General features: G+C 41.2%; 1 protein-coding gene across 1 annotated transcript in view; it reads left to right on the forward strand.

The window, feature by feature from the left end:
* Positions 1–23,225, forward strand: part of MECOM (MDS1 and EVI1 complex locus) — a 568,111-nt gene that overhangs the window by 90,431 nt on the left and 454,455 nt on the right. The gene's annotated exons all lie outside the window — the stretch shown is intronic.

Consider the following 23,225-nt stretch of genomic DNA (forward strand, 5'->3'; position numbering starts at 1 on the left):
CTGTTTTAGGGATCTAAGGTTGTTCTTCTGGTGCCCGGGGAAAACGTACAGATGAACATATTACTGGGAATAGATTAGAGGGAGCCGTCAAGAGCGATGTCATCTCCCTAAAATATGATGTGGCTCTGTCAGCACAAATCAGGAACCCCATCTCCTTCCTTACATCACTGTAGAACTCTAATGTGGGAAGTGGAATCTCTGGATTAATAGAAATGGGTATCCAGGCACTTTAGAATTTTACAAGTTAACAAATGACACTGTCTTTTCTTGCACATCAGTAAATTTGTACAGTTTTCGGCAAAATGCCAGGGTGAGCTCTGGCTTGTTTCTTTTTACCTCTTCTGGGAACCCCATCTATGGAGGTTTTGCGGGTGTTCTGCTTTATTCCCTGGGATGAAGGGGAGGGACTCCAGATCCTGGCTTTTTAGGGACCATTTCCCCCTTAGCCGATATCTTTGTCAGCAAGGAGACACCTGCATCCGCATACTTCCACCAAGCTGAGCTACACACCACTTTACCAGATCCCTTGCTTTTCGAGCTGAGCTGGACGTAGCCCAGAATATCAGCTCTCCATGTTGTGCCAAAAGTCCTTCCAAGTCCAGTGCAGGGGTGTTTGTGTAAAAAGATAAAAACGGGAAAATGTGGCATCCCCAGACGCTCATCTGTTTACATGTGTCATCTGGCTCTGCCCTGAGGTTAGCTCATCAGTAGAGAAGGCAGGAAGACATGCGATCGAGACTCTATGACTCATCAGGTCTGTTCTCCTTTTGGGATACAATGTTGGTATTCTCTGCCAGTCCTCCAAGAGTCTGTTTTCTGCTTTGTTTTGTTGTGTTTTTTGCAGTCTCTCAGGGAAGAGTTTAAATATATTCAATATATCCCTCCCTCAGTCCTCCCCAGAACATACCTTTCCTGCTGTAAGGTGGATGGGTTAGGTTCTGAAAGGGAGTCACCGCTTTTAGTTATTCTTTAAAAAAAAAAATCTTTTTTTTTTTTTTTGCCTTCAGAAAACATATTTTGGAAGAGTCACTATTAAGGTGAAGCTTTCTTATGGGCTGTGGAGAATGAGGGTCTTTAATGCCTTTTATGTTCAAAGGTTCTTTTTGAGGGGCTTTTGTGAGGATATAAATTACGGTAGCAACAGGTATATTTTCCCTTAGTACAAAGGCCAAGTGTAAGTTTTTCGAAAGTTAAAAAGGAACTGTTCTTTTATTTTTGACCTTGATTTTTCCACCATATTCTGCATTGCCCCTGCTTTGGTTGTATTATTCTCTGACCCATCCAATTACCATTTCTATCAGCGCTTCGGAAAGATTATGCTTTTTGGGTGTTCTGTAGATGTCTTTCCAGTGGCTTCACTTGATGAATGTGACAAGTTTTGTGTTTTCTCCCTCCCCTCATTGAATTGAAAAGTTTTTTTGATAAATACAGGCCAATAAGTGCCCAAAGGCAGTGTTTCAATGGCTGCTAAGTCTTTCAAGGTTAGGACTTAACCTCCGTTCTCCCTAATTCAACTCCAACTTCAGTCTGAAGCCAATCAAGAATATCAGATGATACTTAAACAATGAAGGATTTCTGATATTCAGGTACTGCCTCTGTTCAATAGGATTGCAAATTCTTTGTGTGAAGAAAGTCGGTTTTGCTCTAAAGTACTGTCACAAAAAGTGAAATTACCATTTGCTTGGAATGATGCCATTCATCATTGTCAGAACACTAAGCATTGTAAGTAGCTAGGCCTCTCCAAATTAATGCCTTGTTTTGCATCGGCTAAATTTCCCAAATCCTAGAGGATGGGTCATACAAAACTCATCTCACTGTTTTAATTTATCAAGCCGATATGAGTTCTGTGAAAGGGAGCTTCATACGGTCTTAGCCATTTTATTTACAGTCTAATTCTAAAAGAAAAGGAAATAAGATATGAAAATCAGTCGCAAAATAAGATAAATCTCTCAGTGAAATCACCAGATCTACTCAGTCCTGTAGCAAAACCTCCATAATTCATTTGTAGGTCAGCTCAAGGGATTAGCCATGACGTATTTGGAAATTCATTTATTTTTATTTTATTTTGCTGTTTCTTATGCATAAGGGTAATGCTGTCCCCAAGGCTTTTCAGGTAGCCCTCAAATCTTGACAACATTTGCTGTCTCTGAGGCCTAAGCCAAAATTAATTTTCAAATAAACAGCATAAAAATGTATGGAGTTGTATAAATTTGAATACAAAATGCATTTGTTTTGTTTGGTTACATACAGACATACATACTGTCGGTTCAGCCCAAAACCATAATATGACATTGAAATTAATGGCCATATGCACATCATGAAAGTCAGAAAAGTTTTTCTTTGAGTTAAAAAAAAATACGGAACAAGCAGCATTTTATTTCATTTCCATCTCACTGTGGTCTTTAACATACTTTCAGGGAAGTTTTTAATTGTTAATTTTTCCTAGAAGGAAATTAAAAATCTTCCCTAGGAAAAACTTATAGCTTGGAACCTGTATGGCTTTTATTAGTTCAAAAGATTCTGTTGTCTTGGGAGATGCAAAGGTATTTTCTTCCAGAAAGTTTAAAAAAAAAAAAAAAAAAAGAAGGAAAGAAAAGGAGAAGAAAAAGGTAAGCCACGTTAGGCTGCTTCATTTTCTTTGATTAAAGACAGATAAAAGCAATGTAGAATTACAGGGGGATAAAATCTGCTAAGATTTATGTTGGGCTTTATTTTTTGGTGGCTCCCAGGAAAAGAAAAAAGGATTCTGTAGTTATACAAAGATAGTCCAGGAGGCAGGCTGTTTGGCTGGGGGGCTCTGCTGGGGCCGCTCAAGGCAGATACCTGCGTGTATTCTTCTCACCACCACCAGCCCACAGGGAGCCTAAAACACCCTGAATGCCATGGTTCCTCCCCCATAACACTGAAGTCCTCAAAATGGTTTTTAAATATACTTCCACAAGGGGGCTTTGTGGACATTTGCAAATTTATTTTTGTTTGTTTATATGTTTCTTAATAATATTAAGAAATGAGCTTCTGCAGAACAAGGCATACAAGTTCCATTTCTCGGCCTTTTGAAAGCTTCATTATACAGAAAACAAAACGAGCTCCTCCCTCCTGCCCCATGACCTCTGATCTGGAAGAGGTCTGTGAAAGCGGAGGGCGAAGGGGAGAAGGCTTAGAAGCGGGAGCTGGTGTCCAGCCTGAGAGCCTTGTCCTGGGCCGTGGGCCTTTCAGCTCTGTTTCAGCTTGTGGCATGAAAGTGTCTACATTGTCCAGTTTTGATCTCCTGGCTGAAAATGACTGGATATGTGGTTGCCTTTTTTTTTTTTTTTTTTTTTACTTTGACCCACGTTCTAGGTGTTTCCTCTGATTTTTGGCAGAGTGGTCTCTGAATACAGGACTTTTCATAGCTGTGCATGGTTTAACTGTCTGAAATATGTAAGAAATATGAAGTATTATGGCAATGAATAACTTTAGGAAACAAGACCAAATGGCCACCTCTCTGCCATTTTCATCAGGGCGTCATGAAAAGAGCCCTGGGCTGAAAGTCTGCAGAAGAATTGGAGCCTCTGCCTGCCGTCAGCTAGTTGGACTTTACTAGGAAAACATTTTCATATTTATGTGCCTCAATTTCTTTATTAATAATGATTTTCAAGGGTCTTCCTGTATCTGACATTCCGTGAAGATTGGGTTGCTTTATTCCCCCCCTTTCTGCTATTCAGGACAATATTACCAAATGTGAATATTTTAATGGCTAAAATAACAAAATCAGAGGACATGATATGTGCAGCTTGACATGGGAATTTTGGATTAAGAGAGTCTTCGATCTGAATCCAACTCCTGCTATATGCTACCTGCAGGGGCGGGGCCCCGTGCTGGGAAACGGTCAGGGTGTTCTCTGAGCCTGTTTATGGAAAATGAAGGGTTGACTAGAACTTTTCCTGAGATTCTTTCCAGATGTATGTTTCTAGGATTTGTGAAGTATTTGAGCACTGGAAGGATCCCAGTGGCACTTTTTTTTTAGTGTCTGTATTCTCTGAAAAGTGGTCCAAGCTTGGTTGGGATTTTGACTCTATTCATCCTCACGGCCAGATGAACCTGAAAACTGAGGCAGAGACACAAGACACAGTTGCATACTAGAAGATGAGAGGCCCGCTCTGACCCGTGTCGAATATGTGGAAACTGAGTCCAGAGAAGTTTAGCTGATTTCAGGGCAGGCCAGGATGGGAAGGCAGAGCCAGCTTCTTAGAGTTTAAGTCCTTTTTCCTTACCACGTTGGATGAAAACCTAAGAAACGCGTGGTATAGAAGTTGTACCTAGGAAGAGTGATTGGCCAGGTTTTCATGTATTCACGCCTGCGTAGGTTGCCAAGGGGAGGGGATGTAGGGGGATTTGGAATCCAAGTAACTTTCCACTGAGCTCAAAAGCTCTTAAGAAGGTGGACCATGGCATCAACTGGGGCCATCCTCCTGAGCAACCAGGGTGACCTGTGGGCTGGTGCATGGTGGCGTGGAATCCGGATCGACTCTTCTCGCTGGCAGAGGCTCAGACAGCTTATTAAACCTCCATCCCGTATTCTCATCTGCAAAAGGGGGGCAATAACAATACCACTGATGCGGGTTGGAATAGGTAAAGAACCTTGCATGGTACCGGGCAATTAGTAGCTATCAGCAAACTGTGGTTGTAGTTTTTGCTATTATTATTTTAAAACTGGGCTGATGCTCAGAAGGGGCACATGAGGAAGTGCTCCCTAAAGCTCCCAGCAGGGGAAAGGTGCCGTGCAGGACCCTGTGGTAGAGGCCACATGGTGTTCAGGCTCTGCTACCAGGGACATGCCCGGATACCTCTTTCCACAGTCTTGGTGTCTTTCCCTCTTAAAACCCTTCCTCGGGCTACCTGTGGCATGCGTGCCAGGGGCTACCAAATCTCCCTGAGTCTTCCCTTCCCATGTTAGGGAACACAACACTTTACTGATATTTCTAATAACTAGATTCCAACCCTCTGCCTAAAACCCGTATAAGGAAGCAATGCAGGAGTCTGCGACCCATGGGACCCATCTGAAGCTCCATTCCCAGTGTTCACCTGCAAACTGGTGGAATTTTGGAACAACATTGTCAGCGGGGAGCTGGGATTCCTCAGGGCCTGGGTAATCCCAAAAAGCAAGCCATGGCTGGTCCACAACTCTGACGTTGGGCCACTGTTTTCACGGCTACCAGCTCCCTCAGGAAGTGGGGTGAGGGGCAAGCAGCCTTAGGCCCCGTCAAGGCTGGCTGCCAGGTTGGAAGAACAAACCCCTGGTGGACAGGTGGCTGGAGCTGGGGAGAGATAATGCTGAGAAGAGGACAGTACCGAAGGAGAGGGGGCAGGACGAGCTATAGGAGATCTGAGTGATGAAATTACTCAGTTCACCCCAGACTGGGCTGAGCCCTCATCCTTGCCACCCCTCAGACTGCATATTGGCCTTCTGATGCCAGTCTCCACGTGCACCTAAGTGGGCAAGCCTTACGGTTCGATTCAATTCAACAAACATTCGCCAAATGCCTACCCTGTTCCTGGTGTTGTGCTAGGCACAGGTGTTCGGAAGTGAAGGGTGGTCCTACCCGCCAAGAGTTCAAACCCTGGCTCCCCTGCCTCACTGTGTAACCTCTGGGTCCCTCTTAGCCCAGCTGAGCTCCACTTCTTCCTCTGTTCAATGGGGACAACTGCGTGTACCTCCTGGATTGTTGTAAGAACTGTATGACACGAAGCTTAAAAGAGAGGCACATAAAAGATTTCAATACGTTTCCTTTGTTCCACCCATTCTCCTGTTCCAATCTTCTTCAAAGTTCTCTTTAATATTCCTTTCTAGCAGAGTCCGCCTGCCTAAACGGAGAGGTCTTTAGGTGAACGTTCCCCTGAGACTGGGGATGGGGTGTGGGCTGTGTGTGTGTCCAGGTATCATTTCCATGGTTTGGACACCTGAAGTGCGATGGTTTTTAAATGAGGTGAAATTCAGATGAAATTCAGAGAGAGGTTTTTTTTGCCTCACCGTGTGGCTTCCGGGATCTTAGTTCCCTGACCAGGGATCGAACCTGCTCCCTCAGCAGTGAAAGTGCAGGGTCCTAACCGCTGGACCTCCAGGGAATTCCCGAGAGTTCTTTTACTAAACCTTATTACATCAAACCTTTTAGTCTTCAGAGGAAAAAAATGGAGTATTTGGCAATTAATATGATAATTCAAATAGAAAACTTGTTTTGTTTGACTTACCTGGGTAATACTCTTTTTGTAGCTCTTGCTTTTGCAGCTCTTGCTAAAGTATTTTTGGGGGGCACCTGAATTATTGTTATCACCATTTGGCTAACCTAAGACCTACCGTGGAAACCTGGATTATGGAATTTAAATATATAGTAGAGTTTGGGAACATATTTCTCATATATATAGCTTATTTACATGTGAGAAATATATATATATTTTAGTTTTATGTCCCAAATAAATATGCTTATTGGGATAATTTTATATCCCAATAAGCATATGTGCATTGTTTTTCTTTAACAGAATTTTAACTGTTTTTTCCTCTATTCTAATTCTTTACTAAGTTAATTTTAGGTAAATACAGACTAGGAAATTAAGCTCAAGAATTTTGTTCTCTTAATGTTTAACTCTCAGATGTTGGTTAGTCTCGGCTGTTTTATGTATGTAACATTCTGTTTCATGCACACAAGTAGATTTCTTGTACATTTGGGTTGCCTTAGCAATTGAAATCAGCTTTTTCTTTTTTAAAAAAAAGTTAAGCACCTCCTGGCCAGCATCACTGCACTTCACTCCCCAGCTTTTCTTCAATTTTTCTAATGCTACCAGTTACTTCCTTTTATTGGAAAAACCTACATTTCTTTTTCTTTGAAATATTTAAAGAGCTCATTCCAGATAAGACATTTTAGTGCATTATGGTAACCAGTTTTAAGTGAACAACGTTGATTTTGGGGCTCATGGCCAGTATGTTGTTTTTCTGGGCCACTCCAAAGAGAGGAGGGAGATTGAAAGAGGGAGAAGCATCTGAATGCCTAGAAGGGCATCTGCACTTGACATTTCTGAGAATGACTACGATAACTTCGAGTAATTCTGGTTAATCTAATGACAGGAGGACAGATTTGAGAACGGACTAAGCCTCCTTTTCTTTCTATCCTAAAACCACCTGCGACTCTTAGCAGAGGAATCTATGAATCACTGTCTGTTGTCCACTCATTGTCCTGTCCAGTACCCTCCCCACTGGAACTAATCAACCGCCCTGAATGAAGCATGACTTGCAGGCTGAATTCTGAACAGCTCCTGAAATATTCAGGAAGGAGGGGGCACAATCTTGCAGTGTGATTTGCTCCACATTCCCAATGTGCCTGCAGATGCAGAGTCGATGACCAAGAGGTCAGACAACACACATTTTGGACTAATTTGCCTTGACCAGTTTCGGGCTACTTGTTCTCGAAAGATGTTTTCAAGGGAATGGTAGATCAAAGCATGGGATATGTCAATACCTCAATCTTCTATTACTCAGATTGTGAGTTTGAACGGATCACCTGCCGCTTTGATGTCTGTAGACAGAGTGGCCGGTTGCTGTTGCACGTGGCGGTAGTGTCCTGAGCAGGTGGGGTTGGCGTTACCGACCTGGTCATCCACCGGGCCGGCTCGCCTGATTGCCAGAGCCGTCTGCCAGGTCAGGGCTGTTGTGCAGGTGATGACTTCTGTGCTGGTTACCTTCAGATTCAGGTTTATCTGCCAGGGTGCCCCCTCTGCTGGAACAAAAGAATAATCAATTGCCTCTAAGAACAGGCAGGGACTTAGAATTTGGCCCCTTTCAAAGCAATCATTTCTTCTTCCTTAACTGCAGGCCTGTGAGATAAGCACAGCTCCCAGGGTGTGGAAGGAGGTCCTTCTGGGACATTAAAGCACCTGGTCCCTCCAGACGCAGCTCCTCTATGGAGAACTTTGGGGTTTCTGGAAACATTGAGAGTCTCCAACCCTCTCTGGGTTGGACAAGTCAGTATCTTCAGGCATTCAGGGAGGTTAAAGCACCAGACTCATGGTGCTATACAGCTAAACAGCAACACATGTGGCTGAAGCACTTTAAATGGCATTAGTGTTTTTGAGAATGAACCCCCCCAGCACAGTTAACTACAGTCTTTTCTGGTGGGTCGTCCCCTGCCCTCTTCCCCAACCACATACAAAGGCAGAAGCAACTTTTCTTTTTTAAAAATTTTATTTTTAATTTTTATTGAAATATAGTTGACTTACAATGTTGTGTTAGTTTCAGACCTAATATCTAGGTCCATCCATGTTGCTGCAAATGGCATTGTTTCATTATTTTCTATGGCTGAGTAATATTCCATTGTATATGTGTACCACATTCATCTGTCAATGGACCTTCAGGTTGCTTTCATGCCATGCCTGACACCACAGAGCAGGCAGAAGCAGCACCCAAGAGCATGCAAATGGCTTTCCTTAGCTGGACCGTGCTCTGAATCTATGTTGATTCCAAGCTCTGCTTATTTTCTTTAGAACTAAGATTTTGGACCCTTGCAAGGCAGTTCTCTCTCATTCTTTTGAATGAAGAATCAGTTTTAGGTGCTCATTGTTTCTTTACCATGTTTTATGTTAAATATTAAGCAAAAAAAAAAAAAAGGAATAATGATGGATGCCTATGTATCTGTAGATATACATTCAGTTGTCTCTAATAATGCTTTGCTAATCATGCATTTTTTTTAATCATTGTGGATTAAAATGAGGTTTTTCTGGAATACCAATCCCCAACCCTATTCATTTCTCTTTCTCTCCAGCGTTGTCATTGTCTTGAATTTGGTGCTTAGCTATCCCATGCATGTTTTCATACTATTGCTGCCCTGTATGTGGCTATAATATACCATTGTTTTGCATGTCTTAAAAGTTTATTTAAATGGAACCAACTGTTTATATTATCCTGAGATCCTTTCCTCGCCCAATATTATGCTTCTGTGATTTATCTATGATGTTCCAGATAGGTCAAATCCATTCATTTTTTATTGCTTTGTAATATCCTGTCATATGAAAGCAGCACAATTCATTTATTTCCTCATTGATGGAAATGTAAGTTCTTTTTAATTTTTCACTATTATGAACAATGTCACGATGAACATTATTGCAATTTTCATGTGCATGCATGTAGTTTAAATATATATCACATTTTTCAGTTTTATTAGATGTTTTCAAGTTGCTCTTTAAAGTGATTGTACCAATTTTTACTTTCAACAGTTATGTATGAAAGTTCTAACATTCACACATCCTCACAACAAAATGTATAAAACTTACATTTTTGTTACTATTATGATATACAATTATGTTTTGTTATCTTACTTTAATTTTCTGTGATGACTAGGGAAGACTGAACATTTTTTCATTTTATTGCTATTTGGGTTTCTTTTTCTGAATTATCTGTAATATTATTTTCCTTTTCAAAAATTAGAGTCATTTGTATTTTTCTTATTTGTGGGGATTCTTTATAAATTATTTGATGGTTTTTAGAAAACCCCACTTTTATTATAAAAAATAATTTACCCACACCAGAGAATACTGAAAAATATAGAAGATAAAGAAGTCACCAGTAATGTCACTACCCCTAACCAAAATGTTGATTCATTTTGTCCTATTTACTGCTAGCCTGTTTTTTTTCTTTTGATATTTTTATGTAGTTATAATTACAGTGTATATGCAGCTTATATTCTGAATTTCTCAGTTAATTCTCGTAAGTTTTTTTTTGATGCAGTTGTATGGCTTTTGTAGCCATCGATTTAAGTAGATGCATGATACGTCATTGAGTGTATCTGTCATTTCCTTATTGTTGGACTTTCAGGTTGCTTTTTATTTTTTTTTATAAATAACATTATGATGAATACTTATGCCTAAAAAGTTTTTGATATTTGAAATTATTTTCGTAGAATAGATTTACAGGAGTCAGATTACTAGGTCAAAGAGGATATGCATTTAAAAAAGTAAAATGCATTGCAAAAATATAATTTAATCAGTGCTAACAATCTAAAGAAAACAGTGTTTAAGAAGACTCAAGGGAACCCAGCTAAGTGTCTGACTCACCTTCCTTGGCAGAAGGAAAACTCACAAGACTTTGGTTTTTCCCGCCACCTTCCTGACCCAAAGCACCACTTATTACAGACATTTTCTATCCTGCTTTTGCAACAATTTGACTTTGAAAAAAAAAGAGAATTTTCCAGGGCTGAAGCTTAATGCTTACAAGGTTAAAACTTATAAATGAATTTTTACTGATTCTTAAACACTGATAAAGGAAAGTGGTCTGTTTATTTTAGGATCTGAAATTGGATATACAAGTAAAGAGATTCTCTAAAGGAAGAAGTGCTGCCTTGACTAGCTGATAGTCTTATAGAACATGGGCATCTCCTCACTGCTTGGATGGGCTTTTACGTTTATATGATTTACTCTTTGGCATTGCGGCAGGATAGAAGGGTCAGGTTATCCTGTATGGAAAACACTGGGGAGTGTAAGTGGGGAATGTAAATCCCAGGAGATGTGCAGGTGATCTGTTGGGGTGTAGCAGGCATATACTAGAATGTCTATGTATATATTTCTTCTCCTACTTTTATTTTTGTGAGTACACATCACAGTGGATTATCTATATTGGTATCTATATCTATATATAAAATGATGGATATGCTCATAATTAAAAACAATTTATTATTTGACCAGAACAGTTTGGAGCCCACTAGTCTATTCATATCTTTACCTTACGGAACGGAGGGCATGTGGAAGGTGATGCCAGTTAATTAGATAAACTGATAATCTTCATTTATAATATTATTTCTATGCAAAATGTACCTTATGTAACCCCAGCTTAGACAACACAGTGTCTTTTTGCTTCCTAACTTAGCTCCTGTGTGTGGGATATTGGCATTCCTAGCTTTGGAAGCTCTAGGTAATATGCTTGTGTGTGTGTGTGTGTGTGTGTGTGTGTGTGTGTGTGTGTGGAGGGAGAGGGAGAGAGAGGGAGAGGGAGACAGAGAGAGAGAGAGAGAGAGAGAGAAGGATGCTTTGGAAAGAGATGCTTTGGAAGGAGAGAGGATTGTAGGATATCAATACCTCTCTACATTGGCATGAAAAATGACTGGGTCTGTCATTCACTATTTTTCTTCCTGGAAGTTTAGGTTGGGAGGGACACTGGATGCTTTCCCCCCCGTAGGTTTAAGTATTGGCAAATTAAATACTTCTTACGGATGATTCCTGGAGTGTGAAGGATGAGAGTAGGAGGAGAAAGGGACTGTAGTAGCTGTTTCTTAGTAGTTAATAACTTTAGACTACTGAATTAGGAAAAGCATACAATTAAAAAATCTGTTAATCAAAGCGGTATGTTGAAAACTGTCAAAGGGCCTCATTGTTATTTCATGTAAGTCAACTTTCTGGGCTGGGACCCAGAATGGCTAAGTGGATGTTGAGATACTTACTGGATAGATTTAACGATACAAAATTATTGCAACAAAGGAGATTTCTGCCAATTATTTCCAACATAAAAAGCCAATGAAATACTTCAGTTTTATCACACACATCCATTTTAGCAGTGGGCATTTACTTAGAGTTTTATGTGGAAAGGTAAACTGTGCCTTGAGATCCAAAAGAGAAGGAACGTCTAGTGGTAAGGGTTCCATTACATGGAAAACCCATCAGAAAAACGGGAGAATGGAGGTGAATTATAACAGGGTTGACATAAATGAGCAAGACGAAATAAGTTTTGAAAGCAGTGGCCCATTCAGTTATTTCTTTTATTTTTCATATTTTTCTCGACTCTGCAAAATAATAAGAAACAAAAGAAAAATCTGCTGAATGCCTAGTCATAGTTTATTGGAGCAGGAAAATAAGCCATTCCAAATCATTCTCTGATTTGCTGTGAGTGGCAGAATCGTTCACTGTGGTGAATCATAGCAGGGAGAACCATTTGGAGTGATTATTTTCTGATGTTAAATTACAAATGGCACGTGTGGGATCAACAAAGGTATGAATTAATTTAAAAACATCTTAAAAATATCCTGTTATTGAAAATGTGTGTTTCTATGACCAGCTTATGACTTCGTTTCACAATAGCCAAGGCAAGCCTTAGGTATATGTCTCTTTGTTTTTACATTTGACTAATTGAAAGCTTTCCTGTTTAATATTTTTATGTCAAAAATAATATATTGTCCTATAAGCTGCATGATGGGAATAATGGTGGGGAAAAAATATATATAAGCATTTGGTTTAGCCGACTGGATTGAAGAAAAAGTCTGTTTCCTGTCTTTTACTTCAGTGAATAAGGAACCTGTTGGCTGTTAAACAAATAAAATAAACTGAGGGATTAGCCCTACCTGGATGAAATGTTAATGGCATGCAAATGGTTTATCATGAATATAATAATGGGCACTACTTACTGCTAATCCTGTGAGAATCCCTGATGGTAAGGACAATGTACCTGAGGTCCACCATGAAATATCATCTGCTTGCAGTAATCCGGTGCCTTGTTTTGGTTGAAGAGTTTCAGGTTGCCTGGCCCTTTAAGGCAAATCTCTGCTATTCACATTGATGAAGTAAGAAGGTATTTTATGCTCCAGTGTCTGCTTTGTGAGAGCACTTAATTTTAAGAGGGCAGGGTGGAATGCTTCTATTTAAACTTAGGGGGAACTGGAGGGAGGGTGACCACATTCCATGAAGTTCCACTTCGGCCCCTGTTTTTCCTTCATGATGGGAGACATCAGACTCCTACCTGGGACTGGGGTTCAATGGTTGGCCTCCATTTTCAGTGGCCTTGAAAACTGTTTTCGACGAGGAAACTGGCTGGTTCTGAAGGCGAAGGAAAATAAGGTTTTCAGAAGGGAAACCCTTGGTATCCTGACTGCACACAGAGGCCACCCAATGTGTGCTCTGTGAGTAACTGTGTACACTTCAGGCACTTGGGGCTCGAGAGGCACAGCGGGGGAGGTAACCGCACAGGTGTGGGCACGTTCTTAGCACCCCGCACCCCAGTGTTTGGAGGTGGACAGGTTTTAGCCCCTGTATTAATTACTGCTAATTAATAATATTACATTAATTACTGTAACAGTATTTCCCTCACATTTAGCAGCTTTAAACAGCAAACACTGTTATCTCTTCTAGATTCTGTGGCACATGGCAGGGTAGTTCTGGCTCAGGGTCCGTCAGGAGGCTGCAGTCAAAAGTTGCCCTGGGCTGCAGTCATCTGAAGGCTAGGGAACATCTGTTTACAAGCTCATCATGGAGACTGTGCAGGGGCTCTCAGGTCCTTGCCACTTGGTCCTTTCCTTGGGGTTGTTCACCGGCTTCCCCCAGAGGCAGTGTGAGGGCGGTGGCACACACTGCCTGTTACGGCCTTGCCTCTGACTTACACAGCCTCACTTCTTATTAGAAGCGAGTCCTGGAGTGCAGCCCACACTCAACAAGAGGGGATTCTACCAGGGCGTGAAGGCCAGGAAGCGGGGATCACTGGGGCTACCTTAGAGTCTGGCTACAATTATCCCTTTCATGATGCGAATTTTGTTCAGTTATCCCATGCCTCAAGAGATTCTGAAGATCTGCTTGAACTATTTTCATTATAGGAACTTTAACTCACCTTCAGTTCACCTCCAGCAAAGTCATATGAGGATCTGTCATAGCCCGAATCCAGCAGGCCAGTGGAGGGTCTTATTGGAAACATCATCATCACTGCCACCATCCACTGGCTGTGAGCCCCGGGTCAGCCTTGGGAGGAAATAAAATCATTCGGCTGAATTACATGAAATTAATGTGTTGGCTTCAGTCCAGTTCCCACTGGATACGTGTCCTTGTCATAGGAGAAAGCACTAGTAGCTTTAATTGACCATCTGAGGAAGGTGACAAGGAGAAAGGACATTCATGAACATGACATTCTCAATCTGGGACAGGGTCACTCCTCTGAAGGGAGTTTGGAGAATTTGTCATTTCACTAACCAAAAATAATTACACCTATAATCCTCATTCTCATTTTCCCAGTTGTAAAAGATACTTGCTTTGAGTAAGTCTGGTTGAAAGATTAAAACCAGTAAATAGCATATATGGTTTAGGCCACTGATGTTCATGACTTAGTCTCTCATTTTATTTTCTTTTAAAAACAGCCCACTATTTTCAGAGGTCATTCAAACCCCACTGAACTGGAAATGCCAACCAGCCAGGGTGATGATTCTGGCTGTGTAGTTGAGAGGAGATAGCGATGAATTGTTTCCATACAATGTGATCCAACATATTGAAGTCTATTCATGGAGCCCGGGATCAGATATCCCAGAAGAGGGGCCACATGAAGGGATTTGTGTTTTTGTGCTTCAGTCAGGATCTTGGGATCCGCTTTAGCTGGGGAAAGCTGGAGGAAACTAGAGAAAAATAGTGCTCCAGAAACTTGGGTGACACTTTCTTAGGAAATAAAACTGGGTCAGAAGCCAATATAAGTCATTGTTTTCAGGTTTCATCTATCGTCAGCAGCAGCCCTCCCTCTAATTTCGCTCCCATAAGGTCCCCCAGGGTATGATACGTGGCAGCAAGCCGGGCAGTGGCTTGGCTTCATTCTCTGGACAGAATTAGGGACACAGGCAGGAGTCCAGGTCAGGAGGGCCAGTGAGCATGCCCAGGACTTGCTCCTGTGACTCCGAGACTTGATTTTTCTTTTTAGTCTGCTGTGCAGTTATTTTACTTGTTACACCCCCAATTGGATAAAAGCTTTTTTTCGAACCAAGTGCAAATGACATCTATGTAGTAGACACTTATTTAGGGGTCTTGCCAGTATTTTCATTTGCATCTCCATTTTCCACCAATCGTTTCCTTCTCTGTGTTCCTAGAGTACCTGGCCGTAATGCCAATATAACGACGATCACATTTTTATTTGTGCTTCCCTCTCAGTTCCTCCCCCCAAATCCAAGACTGTGAAGTCCTTGAAGGAAAAAATTGGATTTTACTAGTTAATTCATCTCTAGTCCTCAGCTGAGTGCGTGGCACTTATTAGGCATGAATAATGATGTTGAATACATGAATGAAGGAAGGAAGGAAGGAATGAAGAAAGAAATAGTCACACTGAGGCTTGTATTTCATCACTCAAACTCTGAGTTATATTTCTGGGCTCTAAAAGAAAATCTACACGTTTTAGAATTGGTCAGATGCATCTGTTACTGATATAAATGATATAAAATCATCATATTTCTTCTGGTAAATTTATTTAGAAGTTAAAGTTCTGGCCACCTGCATTAGCAGCTCGGATGGAGAAGTTTAGATTGGCATTTAGATTAGCTGGCTCTGTTATTCAGTGACTTTGCATACTTGTTCAAGGGCACTGGAGTCAACCAGTGTTTATTTTTCGATTCCCCGTTGCTCTTGGGATCACTGCAGCGAAGAATGGTCCCTCCCCCGACTACCTCCTTCACCTTGTTTGTTGTTCCTGGGCCAGGGAGCAGTGCAGCCAGATTTGGCCTGGCAAGCTGCTCTTTGGTGCCCTGTTATTTTTAGCATATGAACCACAGCAGCAGCTGGCAATTCTGAGTTGGCCCATAAAGGCTAATTTTTTTTTTTTGTGAGGTTGAGCCATGGATTTAAGAATATTGGGAAACTCCAGCTTTTGTGTCTTTGTATTATCTCAGGATACATAGTATGTTTAAGACCTCAGTCTGTGATGTGCCACTGCGTTACCGTGAAAACTTGCTCTAAGAGGCCTCTGTCTGCTTTAGGGCTCTATATTTTAGGATGAGAGTAAAGAGGCTAGGAAGAGAGGAGTACCAAAAGAAATGACTGAAGTCATAATACTGCAGGAAGTCTTAAAAAAAGGACACTTTTGCTTGAATAACAGAAAGTTATTAGGGACGAGTAAAGAGACTTGAAGGTGTAATGGAGGTTGTGTTGGTTAAGGTAGGCTCACTGCTATAAAAAACACGTCTCGGCGTATGTCTGTTTTTCTCTCACGTAGTAGTCCAGTGTATGCCTCTGCCAGTGGTGCCAGGGGAGATTCTGCTCCACCATTTTCAGGGACCCAGGCTACTGGACGCTTTGTCATCTTTACCTTATAGCTTCCAATGTCATCTTGTGGGTCAGTATCCTCCCAACAGATGGAGAAACAGCATGGAGGATTATGTGTGGGGGTTTTTATGGATCAGGTCAGGAGGTTTTATGGTTAGATCTGCTCAGGTTCCACTGACTGCAGCCATGTCACTGGTTTCTACCTATCTGCAATAAAGCTGGGAAATGTAGAGTGATGGATGGAATTGTGACTCCCCAAATTCATATGTTGAAGTCCTACCCCTCAATACCTCAGAATGTGACTCTATGTGGAGACAGGGCCTTTAAGACGTAATTAAGTTAAAAGGAATCTGTTAGGGTGGACCCTAATTCAGTCTGTCTGTGTCCTTATAAGAAGATATTAGGACACACAAAGCGACAACAGGGATGTGCATGCACGCAGAGGAAAGGCCATGTAAGGACACAGCAAGAAGGCTGCTGTCTGCAAGCCAAGAAGAGAGGCCTCAGGAGAAATCACACCTGCAGACACCTCCATCTTGGACGTCTAGCCTCCAGAACTGTGAGAAAATAAATTTCTGTTGTTTAGGCCACTCAGTCTGAGTTATTTTCTTATGGTAGCCCTAGCAAATTAATACATAATAGTGTAGTCCAGGAGCACGGGAAAGGTATAAACTGCCTTAGTGGTTAGCTAGCAGTCTTTGCTACAATGCGGAAAGCACCATTTACTCATTGTTTGTTCATTAGTTTGCTCATTCATTCATTCAGTATTTATTGAGTATTCTTCTAGGCCCTTGGATAAAATGGATGAAATAGACCAAAATCTCTGCTCTATGATACCTAAGGTTTTATTGGATGTTAAAGAATCCAATTACTTTCTATCAACAAATGAATGGGCAAAGAATATGTGGTATATATATATAGATAGATATATAGATAGATAGATAGATAGATAGATATAGTCAAGTATTATTCAACCATGACAAAGAAGGAAATCCTGCCATCTGGGACAACATAGATGGACCTTGCGGGTGTTATGCTAAGTGAGATAAATCAGACAGAGAAAAACAAATACTGTATGATATCACTTATATGTGGAATCTAAAAACGCTGAACTCGTAGAAACGGTATCATGATAGTCAATCAGAGGCAGGGAGGTGTGGGAATTGGGGAGATACTGGCCAAAGTGTACAACATTGCAGTTAGAAGATATATAAGTTCTGGAGATCTAATGCACAGCATAGTGATTATAGTTAACAGTACTGAGCTATGTACTTCAAAGTTGCTAAGAGACTAGATCTTAAATTAAAAAAATAAAATAAAATAAAGCAACCAATTACCATCATATCACCCTGCTTTTATTTTCTTCATAGAACTTATCACTATCTGACATTATCTCGTTTATGGATCTGTTGGCTTGCTTATTATCTCCCCCCTCCCCTTTAAAAATGAGCTGGAACCCTCTTTTGGCCTTATTGTGTCCTTAGTGCCTCAAAAACTAAGTGATAGTTTGGAATTTTAAAAAAGTGATATCATGGAATTAAATTTCAGGTAGAAAAAATGTAATGAATGATTTTTTTTTTTTTTTTTTTTGCGGTACACGGGGCTTTCACTGTTGTGGCCTCTCCCGTTGTGGAGCACAGGCTCTGGACGCACAGGCTCAGCGGCCATGGCTCACGGGCCCAGCCGCTCCGTGGCATGTGGGATCTTCCCGGACCGGGGCACGAACCCGTGTCCCCTGCATCGGCAGGCGGGCTCTCAACCACTGCGCCACCAGGGAAGCCCTGATTTCTTGATTATAAGGGAGAGTAACAGAATTTCCATTTTTTGCATTAAAAAAAAGTGCCTGCTAGCCAACCTTGTCCCTTAGACCCTGAGGTCTTTTCAGGGGGGTTAATTTTAAAACTACGAGTTGTTTTCTATAGAATATTATGAGTTCAAAGTTCCTGATGTGCACAATATACTAAATGATTGAATGTCTACCTCTGAATATGTCTTGGTTTGTCACTGACTTAGTGGCAGCATCTTGGGTGGTTGGGGACTTGGAGATGGTGCTAACCCAGACGCTCACTTTAGAGGTCAGAAGAAGCAGGCCAAGGGGCCCCAGGCTTGCAGAGCTTGCCTGTGGCACAGTTTAGACCAAATCTCCAGATTAGGCCCTGCAGTGACGTATCTGGCACTCTGTCTACAACACTGATCCTTTTCCTTTTCATTAAAGGTGGAATTGAATGGTTGTTACGGGTGCCAGCTCTGGACCAGGCTGCCTGGGCTTGGATCCTGGCTTCACCATCAGCTGGCTGTGTGACCTCGGATAATCTCTCTGTGACTCACTTTCCTATATAAAATGGGGATAAGAATAGCACTCACCTTATAAAGTTCTTTTAACTCTTTTAAGCGTTAATACATGTACAGTACTTAGACTAGTGCTTGGTACCTGGTAAGCATTCAGTAAATGTTAGTCATTATTAGTATGATTGCTACTTTAATGTAATATAACAAATGTTTAAAGAACTTTCAGGTTTCTATTGTAAGTATATGAAGAATTCTGATATGTTGTCTAATATTTATTGACAAAGAAATAATACGTGGAATATTAATAGTTTTCATCACACCTAAAGAACTAAACATAAATCCTAACTATAGTTTCTTCACCAAGAGGTTTTCCAAATATTTTTTATTGTGATATAATTGACATCTCATGAAATTCGCCCTTTTAAAGTATATCATTCAGTGGTTTTTAGTATAGTCACAAGGTTGTCCGACCATCACCACGATCTGATTTCAGAACATTTCACCTCCCAAAAGAAACCCCATGACTATTAGCAGTCACTTCCTGTTCTCTCTTCCCCTAGCTCCTGGCAACCACTAATCTACTTTCTGTCTTTATGGAGTCTCCTATTCTGGACATTCCAAATAAAATCTAATCATACTGTATGTGGCCTTTTGAGTCTAGCTTCTTTTACAGAGCATGATGCTTTCAAGGTCCATTCATATTGTGGCATGTATCAGAACCTCATTGCATTTCATGGCTGAATAATTTTCCATTGCATGGATACACCACATTTTGTTTATCCATTCATCAGTTGATGGACGTTTAGGTTGTTTCCATTTTTTGGCTATCATAAATAATGCTGCTATGAACATTTGTGAATGAGTTTTGTGTGGGCATCTGGTTTCAATTCTCTTGGCTATGTACCTAGGAGTGGAATTGTTGGGTCATATAGTAATTCTAGGTTTAACTTTTTGAAAAACTGCCAAACTCTTTTCCAAGTGGCTCAACCATTCCCAGATATTTAAGATACAATATTTGATGATGGATTTGATCTTTTTAAGTTGAAAGTGAAAGAGGAATCATTCGAACTCACCATTCATGGTAAAGACTTGCTGTTGTTTACAAACTTTCGAGAGCCTGTGTCTCAGCTACTGTGATGAACACTGCGTAAACCAAGATAGATGAGTCATAGTTTATCACTTGAAGGAGTTGATGAAAATTTGTGGCGTTTCAAAGTTGACTCCCCCACCCTTTTAAAAAAAGTATAGGTTGTTATTTTTCTTCTCATTTGGCCACCACCATCAAGCTTTTAGGGAAGACTCTTACTGGGCTATTATATGTGTCAGGACCAGAGGGCAGGAGGGGGCATGATGAGGTAGACATTGGGTAGGAAGCCAAGAGGTACAAGACCAAGAAAATCCCCAGTCAGGGGATGATTTGAGTGTAACCAATTGTCAGCTAGTTCCATGATGGATTGTGGCCTTCTACTCCATCACAGACATAATTTAAAAAGTAAGAGAAAGCTATCTCTCATTTATAGAGTCTACATTTGCTTTTCATGCCAAGAATCTGGTGGAAACTTTCCTTTTCACAGAATTACCCCCTTGTTTTGGTTCAGGGTCTATGTAGTCATAAAATTTTGTGAGCTGTGGTGAATTGTATGTTTGATTGTATCCACAGATCTCTGGTTTAAGAAGCAAGTTTCCGAGGATTTTGTTCAGTTATTGCCCTACTGAAATGTATATTTCTTAAGGACAAGCAGATGGTACTTTCCTAGGTAGAATGCAGAAATTTACCAGGACCCATCTTGAGCTTCTTGTCTTGGGGCAGCCTGGTTCTGTTCCTTTACTAGGAGGTCTAACAGACATACTCTGCCAGTAGCTTTCGACCACCGTCTCACTGCACTTAAGTGGGTGACAATTACATTTCGTCTTGAAGCAAAAGGTTGTTTACTCTCTGTGTAAATAGCTGTGAAAGTAGGCAAATGTGTTTGTGGAAAGTAAAGTGAGGCTTTAACGGTCCCATGTCAGAGATTTTCTTCTCAGGAGCCTGTCAAGGTGGAGGTGAGTTAAGCACAGGATGGAAACAGGGCATCCTGGCCTGGGAAAGAACCAGGAGCAACAGCTCTGTGAATTTACTGGTTTTGTTTGATATTTCCTTCTCTGCCCAGCATATCAACTATACTAATTTTATGCTCGTTCTTCAATACCACTTGTCCCCCCAGCACCCTGCTTTTCACCATCCCAAATCCCCTTCCTGCTGCACACCTCCTTCCTATTTTCCCTCCATCTCCAGCCTATACCGATTTCTCTTCTCTGCACAGACTTCAGAATGGGGGGAGTTAAATTGTAATTGCTTTCTAATGGATTGATGTGTCTGCGCACTAGATTGCAAACTCTCTAAAGGCAAAGGTTATTTCTTATGCTAGTTTTGAATCTGCTTCAAGACTGTGCCCCATCCAGAGGGCTTCCTCAGTCAGTAGCCACTGGTGGGATGAATAAACCTACAAGGGCCAGCATAGAAGCTATTGATTCTCATGCGAACACTGAGTTTCAGAAAACCATGCTGGAAAACTTCTAGGCTTTACTGATCTTAAAAACGACATGTGATGTTTTCTGTGTTTTCCCTCTAGCAGATGAAGAATAGAGGGCACAAGGAAAATCCAGGCAAGGGAGTGGCACTGGGGGAGTGTGGTTATCCTCCAGAACGATTTAAGGCAACCCACACCTGCCGCTTCATGACTAGGGTTTCAAAGCTTTCAAAACTGGTGTAAGCAAAGCATGTCTTTTGATATCAGGGTAAGTTTCAGTGGATTTAAATGATGCTGTAATCAGATTTAAGCACAGGAAGTTTTTTTCCTGTACTGACATTCAAGCTATCTCTCTTCAAGACTGTTTGGTCACCTGCATCTAAGCAACCATCTCTAGTTTTCTTCGTTGCTCCTATAGCCTTTCTCCTAGAGTGCCTCTCCAAGTGGGTGGGGGAGGTTATAAGCAGGGAGGTGTCAGTTTTATTTATTTATCTCTCAACTATGCATGCCCCGCATTATTTAAGCTTTCTAAGCCTCAGTTACCGCATTTGTAAAATGGAGATAATAACATCCACCTCTTACAGTTGTGAGGATCAAATGCTGTAATGCATGCAAAGCATCTATAATAGAGCATGTAATGAAAGAGTGTCTAATCAGTGATGCTTCCTCTCTCTTCTTTCCTTTGGCCTGAATGCTGAAAGTTGACTATACTCATGTTAGAGAGAGTGCTGCAGCGAGCAGGGCATAAACCCGGTCTCCTTTTGCATCTACATGTCTGCATTCACAAGAGATACTTCTCTGCTGTCCTTTTCATATAACTGCGGTATGGCTGTCAAGTTTTCAGATTATCTACCCGAATCAAGGAAAAAACAAGGAAAAATGTAGAGGAGGTTTATTCTTTTCTGCAAAGGGGAGAATGAAGCTTTTAATACCACCTTAATTTTTAAAGCTTGTCTTCCAAGGAACTAAAAATGCTTTGCCTTTTCTGTATCCATTAATTGCATCGCAATGAATTAAATAGGGGTGTGTATACACACACATACACACACACACAGTATATGAAGCATGTATATGAAATATATATGAAACATATATATGACATATATGATATATTTATTTATATATATGCTGCTTTTCTTTACTTTGCAGACGGATTAGGGGAATGCGAGGAAACAGACCAATGCCTAGCAATCTGGCTCTGTCTACTTGGACGCAAGTTCTTACTTGATTAATTAAATTGAGAAAAAGTTAGAATTCTAAAAAGAAATGACTTCAAAGTAGGTTTTCAATTACCAAAATCAATTTCACAGTATTTAAAATTTTTTTCCATTTTTTTTTTTTTTGTATCTTGCTTTGGTGTGTGGTCATACTGTTAGTTAGTAGGTGACCTAGGGCTTGAACAAGGTCTGTTTTTTTTTTTTTTTTTTTTTTTTTACTTTTCTCTGCATTAAGTGATGCATCTTTCAGAGGAAATTAAAAAAAAAGAATAATAAGTGATATGTATTCTCGTCTCTGAAAGGAGAAACAAGGTAATGCAACTGGGTTGGAAAGGCTCTAAGACCTTGGTATTGACCTCTCCGTCAAAGAAAACAGTCAACGAAGAGTAAATGAGCCCAAAGGGAAAAGGATGCTGAATTTGCGGAATCTTTGGCTTTATGTGTCAGGCCACAGTGGGGACTGTAGTGGTTATCCAGAGAGGCAGTGATGACCTGGGACCATAAGAACAAGGGTCCTGCTGTCCAGTGCAGCTGTTCTTGTAGAGCCTATTTCTCTATCAGCAGCTTAGTAAGCAAGGACGAAGCTCTACCAGAGGCAGAGACAGGCAGTGAGGCAGACAGGAAGAAAAGCCTGTACCAAACAGGTTGGCACTGACATTTTGTCATCAGAGAGAGGCCTGGCACTTCCCAGTAAGAGGAACGAGGTAGGAGTCCCAGAGATGACCTTCTAGAGCTCCCACCCCATAAGGATGATCAGTAGCCTGCCTGAATCCTCAGCAGCAGAAAACCTACCCTCTCCCCGTTCTCACTGCCCAGGAGGAGAGGGGTGAATGAAGGAGGTAGCTTTTACTGAGCGGGCGCTGTGCTAGCTGCCTTCCCATCATGTCCTCTATTTTCAGAGCAACCCTGAGATAAATCTTAAATATGAGTGTATTCGTTTCCTAAGATGGCCCTAACAAATTACCACAAACTTGGTGGCCTCAAACAACAGAAACTTCCTGTCTCCTGGTTCTGGAGGCCAAAATCCAGGTGTTTGCAGGGTTGGTTCCCTCTGGAGGCTCTGAGGGAGAGTCTGTTCCATACCTCTCTCTCAGCTTCTGTTGGCTGCAGACAAGCCTTGTCATCCGTCCCTTAGCCTGGAACTGTATGACCCCCGTCTCTGCCTCTGTCATCCCCTCTGGGCCCACGCCTCTGGGTCTCGAAT

Source organism: Delphinus delphis, chromosome 4, assembly GCF_949987515.2.
Source record: "Delphinus delphis chromosome 4, mDelDel1.2, whole genome shotgun sequence".
Lineage (NCBI taxonomy): Eukaryota > Metazoa > Chordata > Mammalia > Artiodactyla > Delphinidae > Delphinus > Delphinus delphis.